General features: G+C 44.4%; 1 protein-coding gene across 3 annotated transcripts in view; it reads right to left on the bottom strand.

The window, feature by feature from the left end:
• The window catches only part of syt1a (synaptotagmin Ia), a 164,629-nt gene that overhangs the window by 93,517 nt on the left and 55,209 nt on the right, over nucleotides 1-15,903 (bottom strand). For 2 of the 3 annotated variants that reach the window (XM_030342003.1, XM_030342005.1), the window contains exon 3: nucleotides 770-838. The exons of the other annotated variant lie outside the window; for it this stretch is intronic. The gene's annotated coding sequence lies outside the window, so the exon portion shown is untranslated. The remainder of the gene's footprint in view (nucleotides 1-769; nucleotides 839-15,903) is intronic. 3 annotated transcript variants of the gene reach the window in all.

The following is a 15,903-nucleotide window of genomic DNA, read 5'->3' as shown; positions in this document are numbered from 1 at the left end:
GTCAACCGCTTTAATCTTTCAACTTACGTTTTTTTCCTTTTCAAGCCGTCTAACATTTGGCCAAGCTTTTCACATACATTAAGACTTATGACAGAGACAGAGTGGGGAAGAAGTGAGAAATATATGCTATATAAAATATTATATATATTTAAATATAATATAATATAAAAGCATAAGTACTTTCGTGGCAGGTATACATAAAATCCTTCCATTACGATACACGATACTAGGCCAGAATCATGTCAATCCTGGCTTTCCACCGAGCACACGATTTGTCTTGTTTCATGTCCCACTAATAAGTATTCACGATTGACAGATTAATATGCCTGCATTGTGACGCGGGTGACATAAAAAGAAATTCTAAAATGTATTATTCAAAGTGAAAGCCTATGGTAGTCAGGGTTAACAGAGAGAGCTGAATGCTAATCTGGTCTGTATTGTGGCAGGCCTGTCCGGGGTCATGACAGACTGTGCTAGCTTTGCTATTTCCAACCCTGGCGGCATTGAAAACCATTTTTCCATGCAGTGTACGACATGGGAGCACAATGTGTGTGACCTACACTCTCGAAACGCCTTGAAAAGATAATAACTAATAAAGTTAGCCTTTGAGAAGCCAAAGCAAAGCAAACTGAAAATTTTACTGAGAATATATATTTATATATATATATATATATATATATATATACTACACCAAAGACGGGTGGCATTTAATAAGAGAAACAGGGATTCAAAAGAAAGGTCCTTTACAAAGAGGGCTAAAGAGACTAACCTTTAACTTAATAGTGCCCACCGCAACGGTTCTTCAAAAGCTCACTCCACTTGCTGTCACTCCCGGAACCTGGAAGAGATAAAAACGTCAGATTCTTCAAATGAAAAATGCGGCTTAGTAATGCCAAGAAAATGAGGCAACGGTGCCCCACCTGGGCTTTGAGGCGTCAAGGCTATTGAGTGTGACAGCCATTGTTTGCTCAAGAAAAAATAATTGAAATGTCAGAAAATCCTCCTCCACGCTAGAATCGCACCAAGATGTGCGTTTTTCTCCATATAATGACAACAGCACCAACGGGACAAAAGGTGACCTAATGTTGACATCTACAGCTAGCCATTCAGGGTAGCGTTTCTCTTTGCTAGCATAGTGTACTAGACCTTTGGTTCTTCAGTCTTAAGTAGAGCAGTGTGCCAAAGTATGTGTAGCTCTATTGGCCTTTTCCTGTAAAAGGTGGCAAGAAATCAGCACTAAAAATCGGTTCCAGTTTTACAATTTTATTCGTGAGGGAAATAATCTCAGCCTGTATTGTTTTACGTAGAAATAACCAGCAGGAAGGATGGATTCAAATGACCGAAAGAACAGGGATGACTAAGTCAGCTAAAGGTTTTGTTGACCTTTCCATGGCTTCAGTCCCCTGAAGCGTGCTACTGAATATACACCAGAAAAGAAAAACATTAAGATAAATGAAAGCTTATTAAAGCCATTTTTGAATGGATCATTTAGCATGGATAATTGATCACAACAAAGGAATTTGTTTTTTCAGTTCAAATGGATTACAGAAGCTTTGTGTTTCCTAAGCTAATGCACAAATATTAAACTTTTCGTGAACTTTTAACAAATAAGCAACCACTGGTTTCCTTAAACACACCTAGCATTGTTGAATAACCTTTGGCACCAATGAAACCACATGTAAACATTTCTCAGGCCTATGGCTTTTCTTCTCTTAAGCCCAACAATGACACAATAACGGTATAGCGGGGTACAGCTGAGGATATAAATAAAGCTATGTGTTAGCTAGCTGAGACATAGTGCACTTCATTCTGAGAGGTGAGGATATTGCACGCAGTGTCATAAGTAAGACATAGATCTATTAATAATAATACTTTCTCGTCTGTTCCACAGCTCAAGCCTATTCACTTTACCATGCAATACAAACAATAGCTTTTTTAATTGTATTTCTTCTGTTATTTTGTATGTAAGATAGAAAAAATATTCAGCAGCCCGCATATCAGTTGAATCATAACTTATCCGAAAACCAAAAAGTGAATAATTTAACAAAATTAGGCTTGTGCGCTACCTATTCCCACAGGTGCAAAAGCACCCACGCGATAGTTTGTTCTTTTCGAACACAACTCTCCCTGACAGCTGGGGGAAGAATATCCAGAAATACTGGCTCGTGCGCCTCTCCGCACATCTCGCCCCGCAAAAACACACCCACTTCGAACCTCCAGCTGTTCTCACATGTAAATCGCACCGTGAGTGCCACAGTCTGTGGTGACAAGTCCCATCACACTGGCTAATTCAGCCCCCTATGATGCAGCCCCCTATTCATCATGCACTGCTGAATATGCAGTCGTGGCAAACAGCGAAGGCTGCGGGACAATGGCGGTGTCATCAGGCCACCAATCGGTGGGCAGCGTTTTGAGTGGCTTGTGTCGACTTTTTCTTCGACGTCTCGGCGTCGGCACTGGGTGTCTTTGTGGCACCTCAGAGAATGAGGGTTCCTGTTTCCCCACTGTTTCTTGTTTTCGCGTTTGAAAGCAAGAATACCCGACACGCGCGCACCACCCGCCCATGCGCGCACGCACACAAACACACAGCACATAACCAAAATAACAACCACTGTGCTAGAAGCTGCACAAAGCCATTCTAACGGCATCTCAATGGAGTTTCTGTCAGTGATCAGTTTGCCTCTCTCTCTCTCTCTCTCTCTCTCTCTCTCTCTCTCTCTCTCTCTCTCTCTCTCTCTCTCTCTCTCTCTCTCTCTCTCTCTCTCTCTCTCTCTCTCTCTCTCTCTCTCGAAAACTCCAACAAATTTACCTTCCCGGACTCATCTGTATTCCACCTGGGCTGCCTCTGTCATTACCTCTGCTCTGATGAGCAAGGCAGCAGGGTGGAGGGGGATCACAGCCGGAGACCTAACCCGCCCCCCCCCCCCACCGCCGTGTCCGCTGCCTCTAACAGCCGCCGCTTTGGTGCACTCTGCAATCATGCCCTGTTTGGTCTGTCGAGGTGCAAGGAAGAATCGACTTTCGAACTTTCCAACCCTCAACCTACATCCCCCCCCCCCCCCTCTCTCACACACACACACACCACTTTCCCTGGACTTCCAGCCCTTTCATCCACTCCCCTGTGGTGTTTCAAGTCCCGACATGCAATATCCTATGGGGGAGTGTGTGGGTGGGGGGGCTGGGGGGGGGGGTCATGTAGGGCTGTGTCAGAGCGGCGGGGTTCAAGAAGCCTTATGGCGCATTTCCACTGCAGGGTGCGGAACGGATCGGATCGCAAAGGTGCGGGTCGGATCGCGTTTCCACCGCCAAAAGTGGGCATGACCCGGACTTTGCCGTACCCGTTCCGACCCCATTCTAGGGACTCCTCCGTTGCGGTACCCAAAACGAGACCAGACGCCTGAAAGGGTACCCTGGAATTCTAGCTACACCCCCCCTCCGTTGATTGGTCGACAGAATCGTCACTTCCGGTTGACGCGGGGATAAAAACAAACAAACAGTAGCCTCGAGGTATTATTCTTTACAATTAACATGTCGCGTAAAAAGCTTGCTTGGGCGAACAAGGAGGTGGAGACGTTCGTCTGCATTCTTGCGGAGGAAGACGTTGTTTACGATGTTTACATAGCTGCCGCGGCGATCGACATCCGGCCTACCACAAAGGGTACTGTCGGCGGTGGAAACGCGACCTCGGAACTGAGCTGGGCTATACCGCCCCCTCCCTACCGCCCCTTTGCGATCCGATCCGTTCCGCACCCTGCAGTGGAAACGCGGCATTAGCTATGAGTGTGTGTGGAGTAGGGTGGGGGGGTGCTCGACGGAGGAGACATTAAAGGGGTAAACCAAACCGAGAGACCCCCAAGCGTTGAGCCTCTTAATCAAACAAAAGCACACAAAACAACCCGCACACACACACACACACACACACATGCAGTGAGACCACTTTGACTGCCCCTGGTAACTTTTGAACAGATAGTATGATATCATGTACAGGCTTTTTAACAGACACTCAGTCAAAGCGACTAGTGGTTCATTAGTACCATACACAGGTAGGGGTTGGGCAGCCTTCTCAAGCATCCCAACTGATGCCCACTGCGGACGTTTAGGTTCGAACTCAGAACCTCTCTGCACCATGGGCCATCACACAGAACCCACAAAAGGCTCAGATACCAGGTCTGGAACCCGGGTTTTAACGACACGACCCTGTTGTCTTATCGCCGTCGTCTTATTACGACGCCGTTGTCTTAGCACCGGCCATACTGCCTCCTCCCATCACAAGGATTTGTGATGGAAACATGCCTGGCAACCGGTTACCGAGTGATCTACCCCCCCTGCTGGGACTGGCTGTGCGTATGGAGGGGAGAGCTATATGCAAATGCAGCGCGGTGATGCAAACCATGTGCTCCAGGGAGCGATAGGCCATCAGGACACTTTGCTCTAGCCTTATGGTGTCTGTGGCTGGGATATGTGTATGAAGGGTATGCGATATGGGAGATTCATGTTTGTAGTATTTTTTTACTTTTTATGGCTGTTTATTTACTGCCTTCATTTTTGTCATTTTTGTGTCACTTTGTTTTTTAGGCGGCTTTTAATTTCCCTATACATGTTATTTTATTTTCAATCCCAATTTCTCACATGTATTTTGTTGACGTTAATCATTTGTATTTTCACTTTTTTATGCTCAGATTTGGTCAGATGGTTACAATTTGTAAGTTGAAAGTTATTTTCTTTTTTTTTTATCTTCTTTCTGTTTTTTTATTGCCTTTCATCGTCCTTTGTAACTCAAGAAGGTGCTATATAAATATTATTCTCAGGATCAAGATTACAGATGCTATCGGGCTTTGGCAGGCTTCCACTATCAAACGCTTGTTCTGAAAATTTCAACCCGAGGGCTGGGTGGTCAACCAATGCAAACAAAGTGATCGGCGACCCACCAAAACGATGGATACCTCCATTGAAATGCACTCCTTCATATCTTCAGAAAACACAGACAGGGAACAACACACCTAAGCTGATTCCATTAGACTCTGAGCCCTCGCTTGGTCTGCCCTTCGAGACACAAAAGGCAGCTCTTCCCCTGCTCTTGTGTGCGTACATCAAGGTCTTCTCTGGTGAGACGGGCTAATGCCGGTTAATGCCGTCTGGTGTCTAGCGTCGGAGCCAGCACACCGCTCGGTTTACCATAATCAAGTTCTACCGTGCTTTGTTCCCGAGCTCAGAGCAAGAACTCAATACATTTATGACAACGTGCACAAATGACAACGCATTGAATAGAAATTTGAAAACAAAAGCGTACCCCCACCGCACCAAAACACAGATATACCAGTAGACACACGTTCAGAATATTCTTGTTTCATTTACATTTACACTTTTAAGCTTTTATCCAAAGCGACTTACAATAAGTACATTTGTCAGAAGAAAGAGGACCGACTAAATATTGTTGTCAGCACAGTAAGGATGTTCATAGAACAAATGCCAAGCACTAACCACCCATCTCGAGGATAAGAAGATAGACAATGCCAAGTACTATTCCTTAAGTGCCAGGACGTACAACTTAAAAAAGCATAAGGGGTGTTTTTCGGGGGGTAAGGGAGGAGAAGGGGTGGTGGGAGGTGAGGGAGGAGAAGGGGTGGTGGGAGGTGAGGGAGGAGGCTAAGCAGCTTCCAGGCAACTCAAAGGCAAAAAAAAAAAAAAAAAAAACTCTGAACCTCTTGCAGAACTGACAAGCGACTGCAGTCCTGACTGCACAGTCCTGAATCGTTCAAGATATTCACAGATCAAAATATATAACCGCGCGATGTCTGGCCTGCAGGGGGAGTGTGGGCAGGTTGGGAGCACACCGGATCGGCTGGGGGGGATTGGACCTGATTGCGGACACCTGCTCTCAATGCGGCCAATCAGGGAGTGTGTACTTATGTGCCTGCTTTGTGTTGTAGCAGGAGGACCAGGAGCGAACGGACTAGAGATCCACGGCGAGAGCGAGTGGAGATCGCATCAGAAAACCACACGGAAAAGACTCTCGGGAATCCTATGTTATAGTTTTTGAGTTGTTGTGTTCCACTTCTAAGGACAATAAACGACCTCCCGCTGAGGGACAACAATTCTGCCTCCGCATATTCATTGAACCCACCACAATAATATAATGAAGTTGTGGTCTACTATATAGAGATATATCTCCCTCTATATAGTAAACCACAACCTGATTGGTAAATTGTCTAGAAACGACACAACAGGAGCTGTGTTCGAAATCGTTCCCTATCATGGATGTAGTGCACTAAATAGGGTGCACGCCATTTTGTAGGGTGTTCGAATTCTCAGTGGTCCACTATATAGGGCACTATATAGTGGACTTAAAATAGGGTACATACGATGTTCCCTACATGTTACTCCCGTATACCACAATGCAATGCGGTTGTATTTTTCCAGGGGAGAAGAAAAAGCTGAATAACCGCGAAAACGAATACATTTAATGATGGAGTCTCCGGCTTGTGTTTAGTAATGTCAACAATTTATTTGGGATTGAACATAGAATATTTAGCATTCAAAATTTATTTAAAAAAACTTGAACAAGGAAATGTAACATTCAACATCAATACAACCTCCAGCCCGGTTTGTTTCGATGATGTCGGCGCATCCCCTCACACAAATACCCGGCGCATTTACTAACGCAAATGACGTTTAGAAATGTTCAGCGTAGTGTCCGAATTCTCGTTACCTATTCCCAATATAGTGCACTATATCATGTACACTAAATAGGGAATAGGGAACGAGTGTATAGGGAACGAGTGTATAGGGAACGATTACGAACACAGCTAGGGTGTGCGATGGTCAAACCATCTCACAGCCCCCTCTGTGCACATCAATGATGACTTACCAATCCAGACCCACACAAACATACACACACACACACACACACACACACACACACACACACACACACACACACACACACACACACACACACACACACACACACACACACACACACACACACAGCAACCAGGGTCGCGGTGGGGTTGCGGTGGGTGATCATGAGGTGGAAGGAGATGTCCACACGCTCGGCCCGCTGCCTATTCTCACCACAGCTGCTTTCTGTGTCTGGCCCGCTCCTCCCATCCACCGTTCATTTCCCCCCCACCGTCAAGAAAGTAGCTTCCTCCCTGTGTCTGCACACATTGTGCATGATGCCGTGAACGAAATGGCAAATAGTGAAAAATAAAGTTGAGTTTTGCTTTCCTCGAGGACTGCCACCAGCCGCAGGCCGATTCGTTGTTTTTTTTACCCCCCTATGAAGCGTCATAGATAATAACCATAGGTACTCCCAGATATAGTGTGAATACCTAATTGCAAACTCTCATCACAAGTAGCCAGAGGTGACGGCTTAAATAAGCTTGCTTTGTCTGGCAAGCAGCAAGGAATTGTCATTTGAGAATTAAACTCGGGGAAAAGATTACGTATTTGCATTATGGAGGATATGAGGAACAAATATTTCTCAATAGACTACATTTACGGTTGAGAAATAGCTTCATTTAGTTAATCAAACCAACAAAATTGAGCAGGGTTTAATCGGTGCAACTAAAATGTTGTTTGTGCCGCTAACTGAAATAAATGGAATCAAAAGAGCATAATATGAAAAGGTTTAAAGCCCCGATCTGATAAAGAGACTTTGTTTCTGCTCTACAGCTAGCTAGCTACTGAATGGCATATCCAGCTGTGACACATTAGCAATCAACTCCTTCTGCTTCTGTTAGCATCCTGGGAGTGTAATCACAAACCCAGGAGAGCACTTTAAATGCTAAACTCATACAGCATTCCCTCCTCACTTATCACAATTTTCCTCTCTATTCAGTGGTTGGTTAACAGTAGGCGTCAATTGTGTAGTTTGACATTTAGCATAGGCTATCTTTAGGTGGTTCTCTAATGTTGAATATGGATACCAAAACATCTGCAGGGAATATTACAGTTTAGCAGCTAGGTGGCTCATCCCGCTAAAGAGCTAGCCATGTAGTCAATGTGCCTTGTAGAAACCCAGGCTCGACAAACATCCTTCAGTCTCTCTTTCAACACCTTTCCTGTTTGTTTTCGTGCTCTTATCAATACCATACACATTTGCAAAAAAAACTAATAATTGAATAATGAAAAAAAATAATAAAAGTTAAATTAAAAGAACGCCAATCAACTTCCACATGAGCTGAAGGAAATTGCATTAAAAAGCACACGCATCTTCACAGTTGTACCTTCTGCATGTGATTCTCATAGTGCTGAAGAAAAACACCAAAGACTCAATTGTTTAGAGTTCACCTAGACTTTGCACAGCTTCCCCCTTACGCTTAATGTACGCACTTGTTGTATGTTTGTACGTCCTAGCAGTTAAGAATAGTACTTAGCATTGGGTAGCTATCTTTGTTGTGTACAGGGAATGGGGTAACCTAACAATTGCTAGTGCTTGGCACTTGTTTCTATGAACATCCTTACTGTACCGACAGCCATATACTGTTTCTCTTTCTTCTGACAAATGTACTTATGTAAGTCGCTTTAGATCAAAGCGTTTGCTAAATGCCCTAAATGTTAAAATAAAAAATGTAACCTGTGGCCCGAGTCCATTCTCCATCTCACCCCCACCCCTATCCTACAGCTTCTCCCTCTCATCCCTCCACTGAAGACAAAGACGAAGGTTAGGACAGGACAGACAGACAAGCAGACATGACATGGCGTCTCCAGGGTACAGAGCTTTACCCCCCCCCGGCCCCCCTGTGTACCGGCCCTCTGATCAAACAAGATTACCGTGACGACGGAGAACACCAGGCCGGTCACGTTCGCTCTCCGTCTCAAGGTGGTTTCGGCGGTGACACTTCCAGCCGACGGAGGGAGGAGTTAAAAGGTCGGAAGGGCGTCGAGGTCGCCGGCAATCCACCGCCGCACTCCCCCCAAAAGTATCGCAGAGAAAGTGTGGGCAGTTGTTCCCTTGATAGCGGCTTGATAGCTGCAGGCGAGGGGCGAGTTCCAACTGTGCGATTGTACTGGTGTTTGAAGACTTGAAACCTGCCCTGTGCAACTGCCTGCATCACGACAGCAGCGGAAGGTGTTGCCAGTTTGACTCACATCTCCTTTCATAGCGCGATTTGATGTATCCTGTTTAAATACCTGGGCAAACACCACAGGTTCCGAGGACTCATGATGACGTGCTCGTTCTCGTGTGTTTACATTGCGTTGACGGATCACAATTGCTATTTTATACCGAGGGCCTTGCCACAGAGCTGTGGTGAAAATATTTAGCATAGGAGTTGTCTAGTGGTCTGGTGTCAGCTGTCGGCCAAAAGGTTCTGGGTTTGAACCCAGATGGTAGCAGTATACCAGTAGCCTGGGAATCTTATGAATATGTATTCTAAATAATGAATAGTAAATAATAATATCGTAATAATAGTTGACTTCATTTATTGTTGCAGACACTTGCATTCGGTTAAATCAAAATTGCCTAATTTCTTGTGTTATTGCCTTCATACTTGATTAAACCAAGTTAAGCCTGGGTCGGGATCATTGTTAAAGTCCACACGCATCCTATATCGAGCATTGGTGTGTATTTCAGGGTGTATGTTTAAGGGAGGGAGAGAGAGAGAGTTTTCTGGTCGAAGGCCAAAGTTTGCTCATGTCTATCTGGTTGTCCGTGAATAACAACAGCTAATCCATGCATGGCAGTGCTCTGGGAGTACCCTGGAGCCAGGCACTTGGTATTCATGCTAGTCTCTGGGCTGGCGTCCCCGGTTCCCAGTGACACACCAGGCCCTGGAAATATGGATGAAATGGGCCATCAGGCCATGTTTTTGCCGATGAGCACGTCCAGAATAAACAACTCTATTCACTTCCTTGCCATTTACATTAAGGTATTAAATCAAGGGGTTGCATCTCCTCCAGATTCCCTAGAGGTTTTGACTTCCTAAACCGCAGTCTACCTGTGGCCATCGGGATGGAAAATCCATTTTTGTTGCTTAGTTTTAATAATTGAAGCTCTGATTTCTTCAGGTTTTGTTATCTCCACCCCATCTGCTATGTATTGTTTTCTAGTTCCCCTTTATTATTATTAATAGATATTGCCTGGGCGGAACCAATCTCAAGGAATCGGTTCAGTCCAGGCAAAGCTAGATCATCCTACGACACTGTCCTTGAGCAAAAGATGTCTTCACCTGATCACTAATATAGGTCTAAAAATAATATTAGACCTATACCATGTACCATAATAATAAGTTGCTTTAGAGACAGTGTCTGCGAAATAGTTAACAGTATCACAGATAATCAAATAGGCCAAGTGTTACAGTATTCCCTGAAGAGCTGAATCCTCAGATCCATACCTTGGGAATGCTGATATAACCAAATAGCAGTTTACTTTAAATCTGGATTGGGTCAGCTCGACGCAAATCTGTTCCAGGATCAGTTTGTTGATAACCATTCTCCTTTAAAAATGGGATAGACAGACTTTCAAAACACAATCATTCATAATTGTCCTGTATACCTTAATTCAGGAAGTTAATCAAATGAGAATTAAATAATTCTAAAACCGCTTCACTCCAATGTTGATTGTACACCAGTGGTTCCCAACCAGACTGGGGTCTTTAATAGATAATTCTGACAAAGGCTTCCAATATAAGGGTTACTACTAATAGGATTTGCTTTAATTTATGAATTGTTCCACTTAAGTTATTGCTTTTTAATTCATATTGGACAATAATGCATTTGCTCTGAGTGTGAACCATGAACCTATTTATGTCTGAGCTACTTTTGTGTCGGCCATTCGTGAAATATTTCAAAACTTGCTAATAAGCTAGCATACATAATATCCTGGTAAAACTGTGTGTGTAACATTATTGACAATGAAGCCCTACAGATGAATGCGTGGTTTAACAGTTGTGCCCTGGAATTCTGGTTGGGATCATGGTGTGGTATCCTGGGATCTACCTACTGTGGTCTAAATGGGGAGGGGGGAGGGGGGAGAGGGGGGGGATGTAGCTTAGATATGACAGATTCACAGCAGTGGATGTTAAGTCTGATAGCCTAGCCACAGGGTGCGATGACATGTGTAGGATTCCATGTGTGAATGTTTAGGAGAGGATAAAAAAACGAGGCCATGAATCTGTCTCCATGGCGACACCAGGAATGGATCCACCAATGGCACCTGGGCAGTTCCCAGTGTGTGTGTGTGGCCCCAGCTCTAACCCTAGTTCCCGTTCACCGGTGAGTCGATTAATTGTGTACTTTTTCAGTGCTCCTTTGGTGGTGTTACTATCGTGCCGAATGTAAGCAGATCCCTGCACTTGTGTCTGAGACAATTGTTCTCAAGCAATGCTTTCAGTGAATTACTTGTGGTCAAATACCCGGCTAGTTTGCAATCACTTCACAGTCCTTGACGAACGCACAAAGCCTTCATCTCTAGAACAGTCGAAGCATGAGACGATAATCCACAAAGACTCAATTTTTTTAATTGAAATGATGTGAATAACAAAGACAGAGAAACAATGACTTGAGTTAATCCTCCAATCCTACAAACGCAGCACCCGAGGAAATCTGGCTTTGATACTGCAGAGCATCCTTGCCTCACAGCTGAGGTAAATCTACCAAAAACAGAGTCAATGCACAATAGAAAATAACCTGGCAACTCTAAGGTTTTAAAAACAGACGTGGCCTGTATAAGTTACCGTAATACCAGTGATTATCTATTATTAAAACATAGGAGACATATATGGGGAAGGATATTGTATTGGTTACTGTAAATAAGAAGCCAAAACGGTATACTTGCTCATTAACGACATGAGCACTCTTTGGATCATTTTCTGCTAAATAACTAAATATCTTAATGTTCCTCAGACGTTATGGTACCATATAACCTTAAATAACTTTAAAATAGACCTAGGGACCTTAGGACAGTCCATTACGTATTATAATTGCATACATTCTCCATTGCATCTTCCTTGAGTTCCTCACAAATAGAAATGTCTCACAGACACACACATACACCTGCAAAGCATGCATGTGAGGACCTTAACCCCACAAGACCAGGACAGCTCTGCATCGACTCAGACTCGGAACAGATGTCTGTTCCTTTTTTCACCATTGAGCGACGGAACAGGGGGAGAAAGGGAAGGGAAGGGGGGAAAAAGGTTCCGCAGAGTCAAATACGGGGGTCCATTCCGGTGATGAGAGAGGTGGTCAGAAAGACAGAATTGGGGCGAACACTGCAGTGCAAAGCTGTTACCCTGTTGTGACAAATGCACGGGCCGTATCCTTGGGTCTTGATGCCAGGCTCGCTAACGCACACGACAGGCCAATGTGACACATATCCCCTTGCATTTCAATCACAACTGTCAGCGGGGTCTGTGTTGTGGAGCACACCAGCGCCTTTTAGGAAGTGAACATCGTACAAGGCCATATACAACCTAGGAGAGATATAACGCTTGATCCAACGCCGTAAGGAAAATTGCTTCCACTTACTGCTACATTACTATGTCTCGACTTTTGGTATTCATCTGCCCATCCGGCACCTATTCCCACACCTGGAAGGATGGATCCCCCTCTTGTGTTCCTTCTCAAGGCTTCAGTCCTCTGAGGCTTCGGGAGTTTTCTCTTGCCCTTAAAAGGGCTTAGAGTTAGGGATGTCGGGTGATACGATACGGTAGCGGCTGATTAAGGGCCGTACAAATGGACTCGACTCCCCTGCACTTGTCGTTGAAACAAGCCCGAAGATTTTCTCTGTTGGAACAGAGAATTGTTTACCGTCTTCCCTGAACGGTCTGACATGTTGTGTTTTGTAACTTCTGATCACGCTCCCTCTACTGATCGATTCAATTATTGATCAGACACTTTAGCCACACTTGCAGGTCAATGTATTTCAGCCCACCCGTGTGCATGTCCATCAGTGCGTTCATGGAAGGGTCAAAGATCAATGAAAAGAACACCTTGTTCTGGTCTACAACAAGGTGGCAGGCAGCTTGGCTCAAAGATTTGCTCAATGATCCAATGATACGAGTGTGCTGATTGACGACTTGTTTGGCTCTCGGTGAGCGATGTACTGGATGCTTCTCCTTCCCCCCCCCCCCGTCTCTCTCCAACACCAGATGTGCTCCTGTGAAGATGACACCATGGAGGACAGAGAGGAGATGGAAAGCTGTTTTCCACCGTGCCTGTCAGTACAATACGCTGTCACTCTCAGTGGTCGCCAGACAATGAAGAAGTTAAGGGAAGCCCTTCTGAAACAAGTTGAATATAGCCCACTACGTATCAATGGAGCACCATAGACTAAGACTTCAAGGAGGTATGCCGATTATTTTATCTCGGTTGTAAAACACACTGCTAACTCTCGAGAGCGAGGAAGTAAAAAAACCCTGAATATCTTGTAAAGCGTTCCAGTTACCTAGCAACTCGACGGCAAACCTTTGACGCTGCCATGAGGAGGGCGAAGTTAAACATCCAACAAAGAGATTACCTCAGTTGAAAGGGAGCAGTCGAAGACACTGTCACGGAGAACCAGATAAACTGTATGTTTCCAGGGGTGGGCATAGGATCTCGTCTCGGATGCAGACACAAATGGAGGGTGCAATATACTGACATTATCAATGATCATGATTACCAGAAACAACTTAGTCAATACCGGCAAGGTTACATAAACTGTGACTACCACCCCTACGCAAAAATATACTATATTTTAGAATATTTCTCATGCTTTCTTTACATCACAAACTTTATCCTTTGTGTATCAAAACAGATTTGCTGTTTGTTTGCGTGTGATGTGATGTCTTTGTTTGTGTGAGTATACAATGAATACACACATTCATTTATGAGTGTTTCTCTTTCTATCTGTCTTGTAAAGCTTCTCTCTATCTCCCTTACTTGCCTTCTCTCTCTATAGCTTTCAAAAACTCTCTCAAAAATTGGCATCTCTACACGGCTGTGTGTGTGTCTGTGTGGGTGTGTCTGTGTGTGTGTGTTTATGCCTGCGTGTGTGTCTGCGTGCGTCCGTATGTGCCTGCAATGCATGTGTTTGTGTCTGTGTGTGTGTATTTGTGTGTGTGTCAGCGTGCGTGTGTTTGTGTCTGTGTGTGTGTGTATTTGTGTGTGTGTGTTTTGTGTCTGCGTGTGTGCGTGTGGCGCGGCGTGGTGTCTGTGCGCCGATGTCTAAACCCCCCCCAAACAGACACCCACAATTATCCTCCCGTGTGTTCAATTTACTGCCGAGAGAGTGTTTGTGTGTGAGCACCAGAGCTGCATTAACCAGGCATCTGGGAGGCCTGGGTCAATGCTGCGGGCGGCCAAGCAAGACAAACATATCCCCACGACAACCACCATACCCCCCCCCCCCCCCCACCATCACCCCCCCCACCACCCAGAGCCTTTGAGGGGCTATCACAATAAGCCACCACAACCACCTTCGCTGCTGCGATGGGACTGGGCTGGGCTGGAGAGTCACTGGCTCTTTAGTCACTTTGCTTTCAAATGAACCTAACATGGACCCCCCCCCCACCAGCACTGTTGTGTGAAGGAGTGATTGATTGGTTTTATTTGAGTACTTTTACATAGAATATGAAAGGCACTATTTTGTACATTAAAATACATAAATAGTCAGGGATGATACAATAAAGCCTGAAGGCTTATTTCCATTGTGGTCCCTGTGTGGACCTGAGTGCAATTGTGGCATTGTGCTGTTTGAAAGGAAAAGTGTGTAATGAGAAAATAATTTTCTCGGCAATTTGTTGTGATGGTAGCAACACATTGACAATTGTAAACACAGAGGATTGTACTGAGAAAATTGAAAATAAGTTTCCCTGCCACTTATTTCACATTCAGGCGTCGGAGAGAGTGGATGAACACTGTGATAAAAACAACGCTTTTCATTAATCTGTTATGATAGACGTTTGCATTATACGTCAAGAGACCTTGTATTCAATTCTCTTGAAATGGAGATGAAAGCTGTAATAAAGTTTTCAAAGTAAGAGCAAAACTACTGAATAGAATAAGAGCCTCTTGAATTTCGGGAGGAAAACGGTCAATGATAGTTTATTGAAGTTTGTTGAATTGCCAGCTTTAAATTGGCAAACATTTTTTAAACTGTTAAAAAATAGACAGCAAACAGCAAAATGTGCACCCCAAAGTCAAAAAATGTGTCAGGGATAACTCAATTAGTGATATTCAAATATTGCTGTTAGTCGGAACATGAATGTAATGCAGGTGTGTTTGTGCGTTTTACTCCGGAACCAGACAACGCTGTATGTGCAACCCTAAATTGCTATATCCGCCTACCCGACAAAAATCAAGGTAGCCCAAATAAAAACGGAAAAACTCGGGTGACAAAGACTGGATTGGATTCAACCCTGCCCTCATGTAGCCTAGTGAAGACCAGTTTATGCTCCAAACTAAGTGTTGAGCCCTTTGTATATATATAAAAAAAAAAGATTTTCTATGCACAGCGATTTTATCAAAAGTGCGTTCATATATATTGACCAGACCAACACAGAAGTCATTCGTATTTCCTAACATATTAATAAATAATTATAATTTGAATCATGAGTGAGACTCATTTGCCTCGACATTGACCTCCCTCCTTGTCCGTCTAGCTCCACTCATTCAAATCTATTAAACAAGACACGGCCACAAACCAAATCAATAAGATAAAGCCAGCCGTGTGTGGGTACCGTGGTGCCTCGGCAGCGACGAAATGACCGACTCAACGCACGGAGGGTGTGTGTTTATGAGAGCACTCTGCATGTGCGCCGGCGGTGACATTAATATCGGGTAAAGTGTCTGCTTAAAACCTCTCTGGACACCGTCAGCCAAGACAAAGTATTCAAGAAGAGCTAATTATGGTGTCTTGTGTGTAGGAGGGCTGAGTATTGAGGTGGTGGCGGAAAATGCATGGCAAATAGAGCA

This window comes from Gadus morhua, chromosome 19 (assembly GCF_902167405.1).
Source record: "Gadus morhua chromosome 19, gadMor3.0, whole genome shotgun sequence".
In the NCBI taxonomy this organism is placed as follows: domain Eukaryota; kingdom Metazoa; phylum Chordata; class Actinopteri; order Gadiformes; family Gadidae; genus Gadus; species Gadus morhua.
The sequence above is the reverse complement of the archived record's forward strand: the minus strand, read 5'-3'. Positions and strand labels throughout refer to the sequence as shown.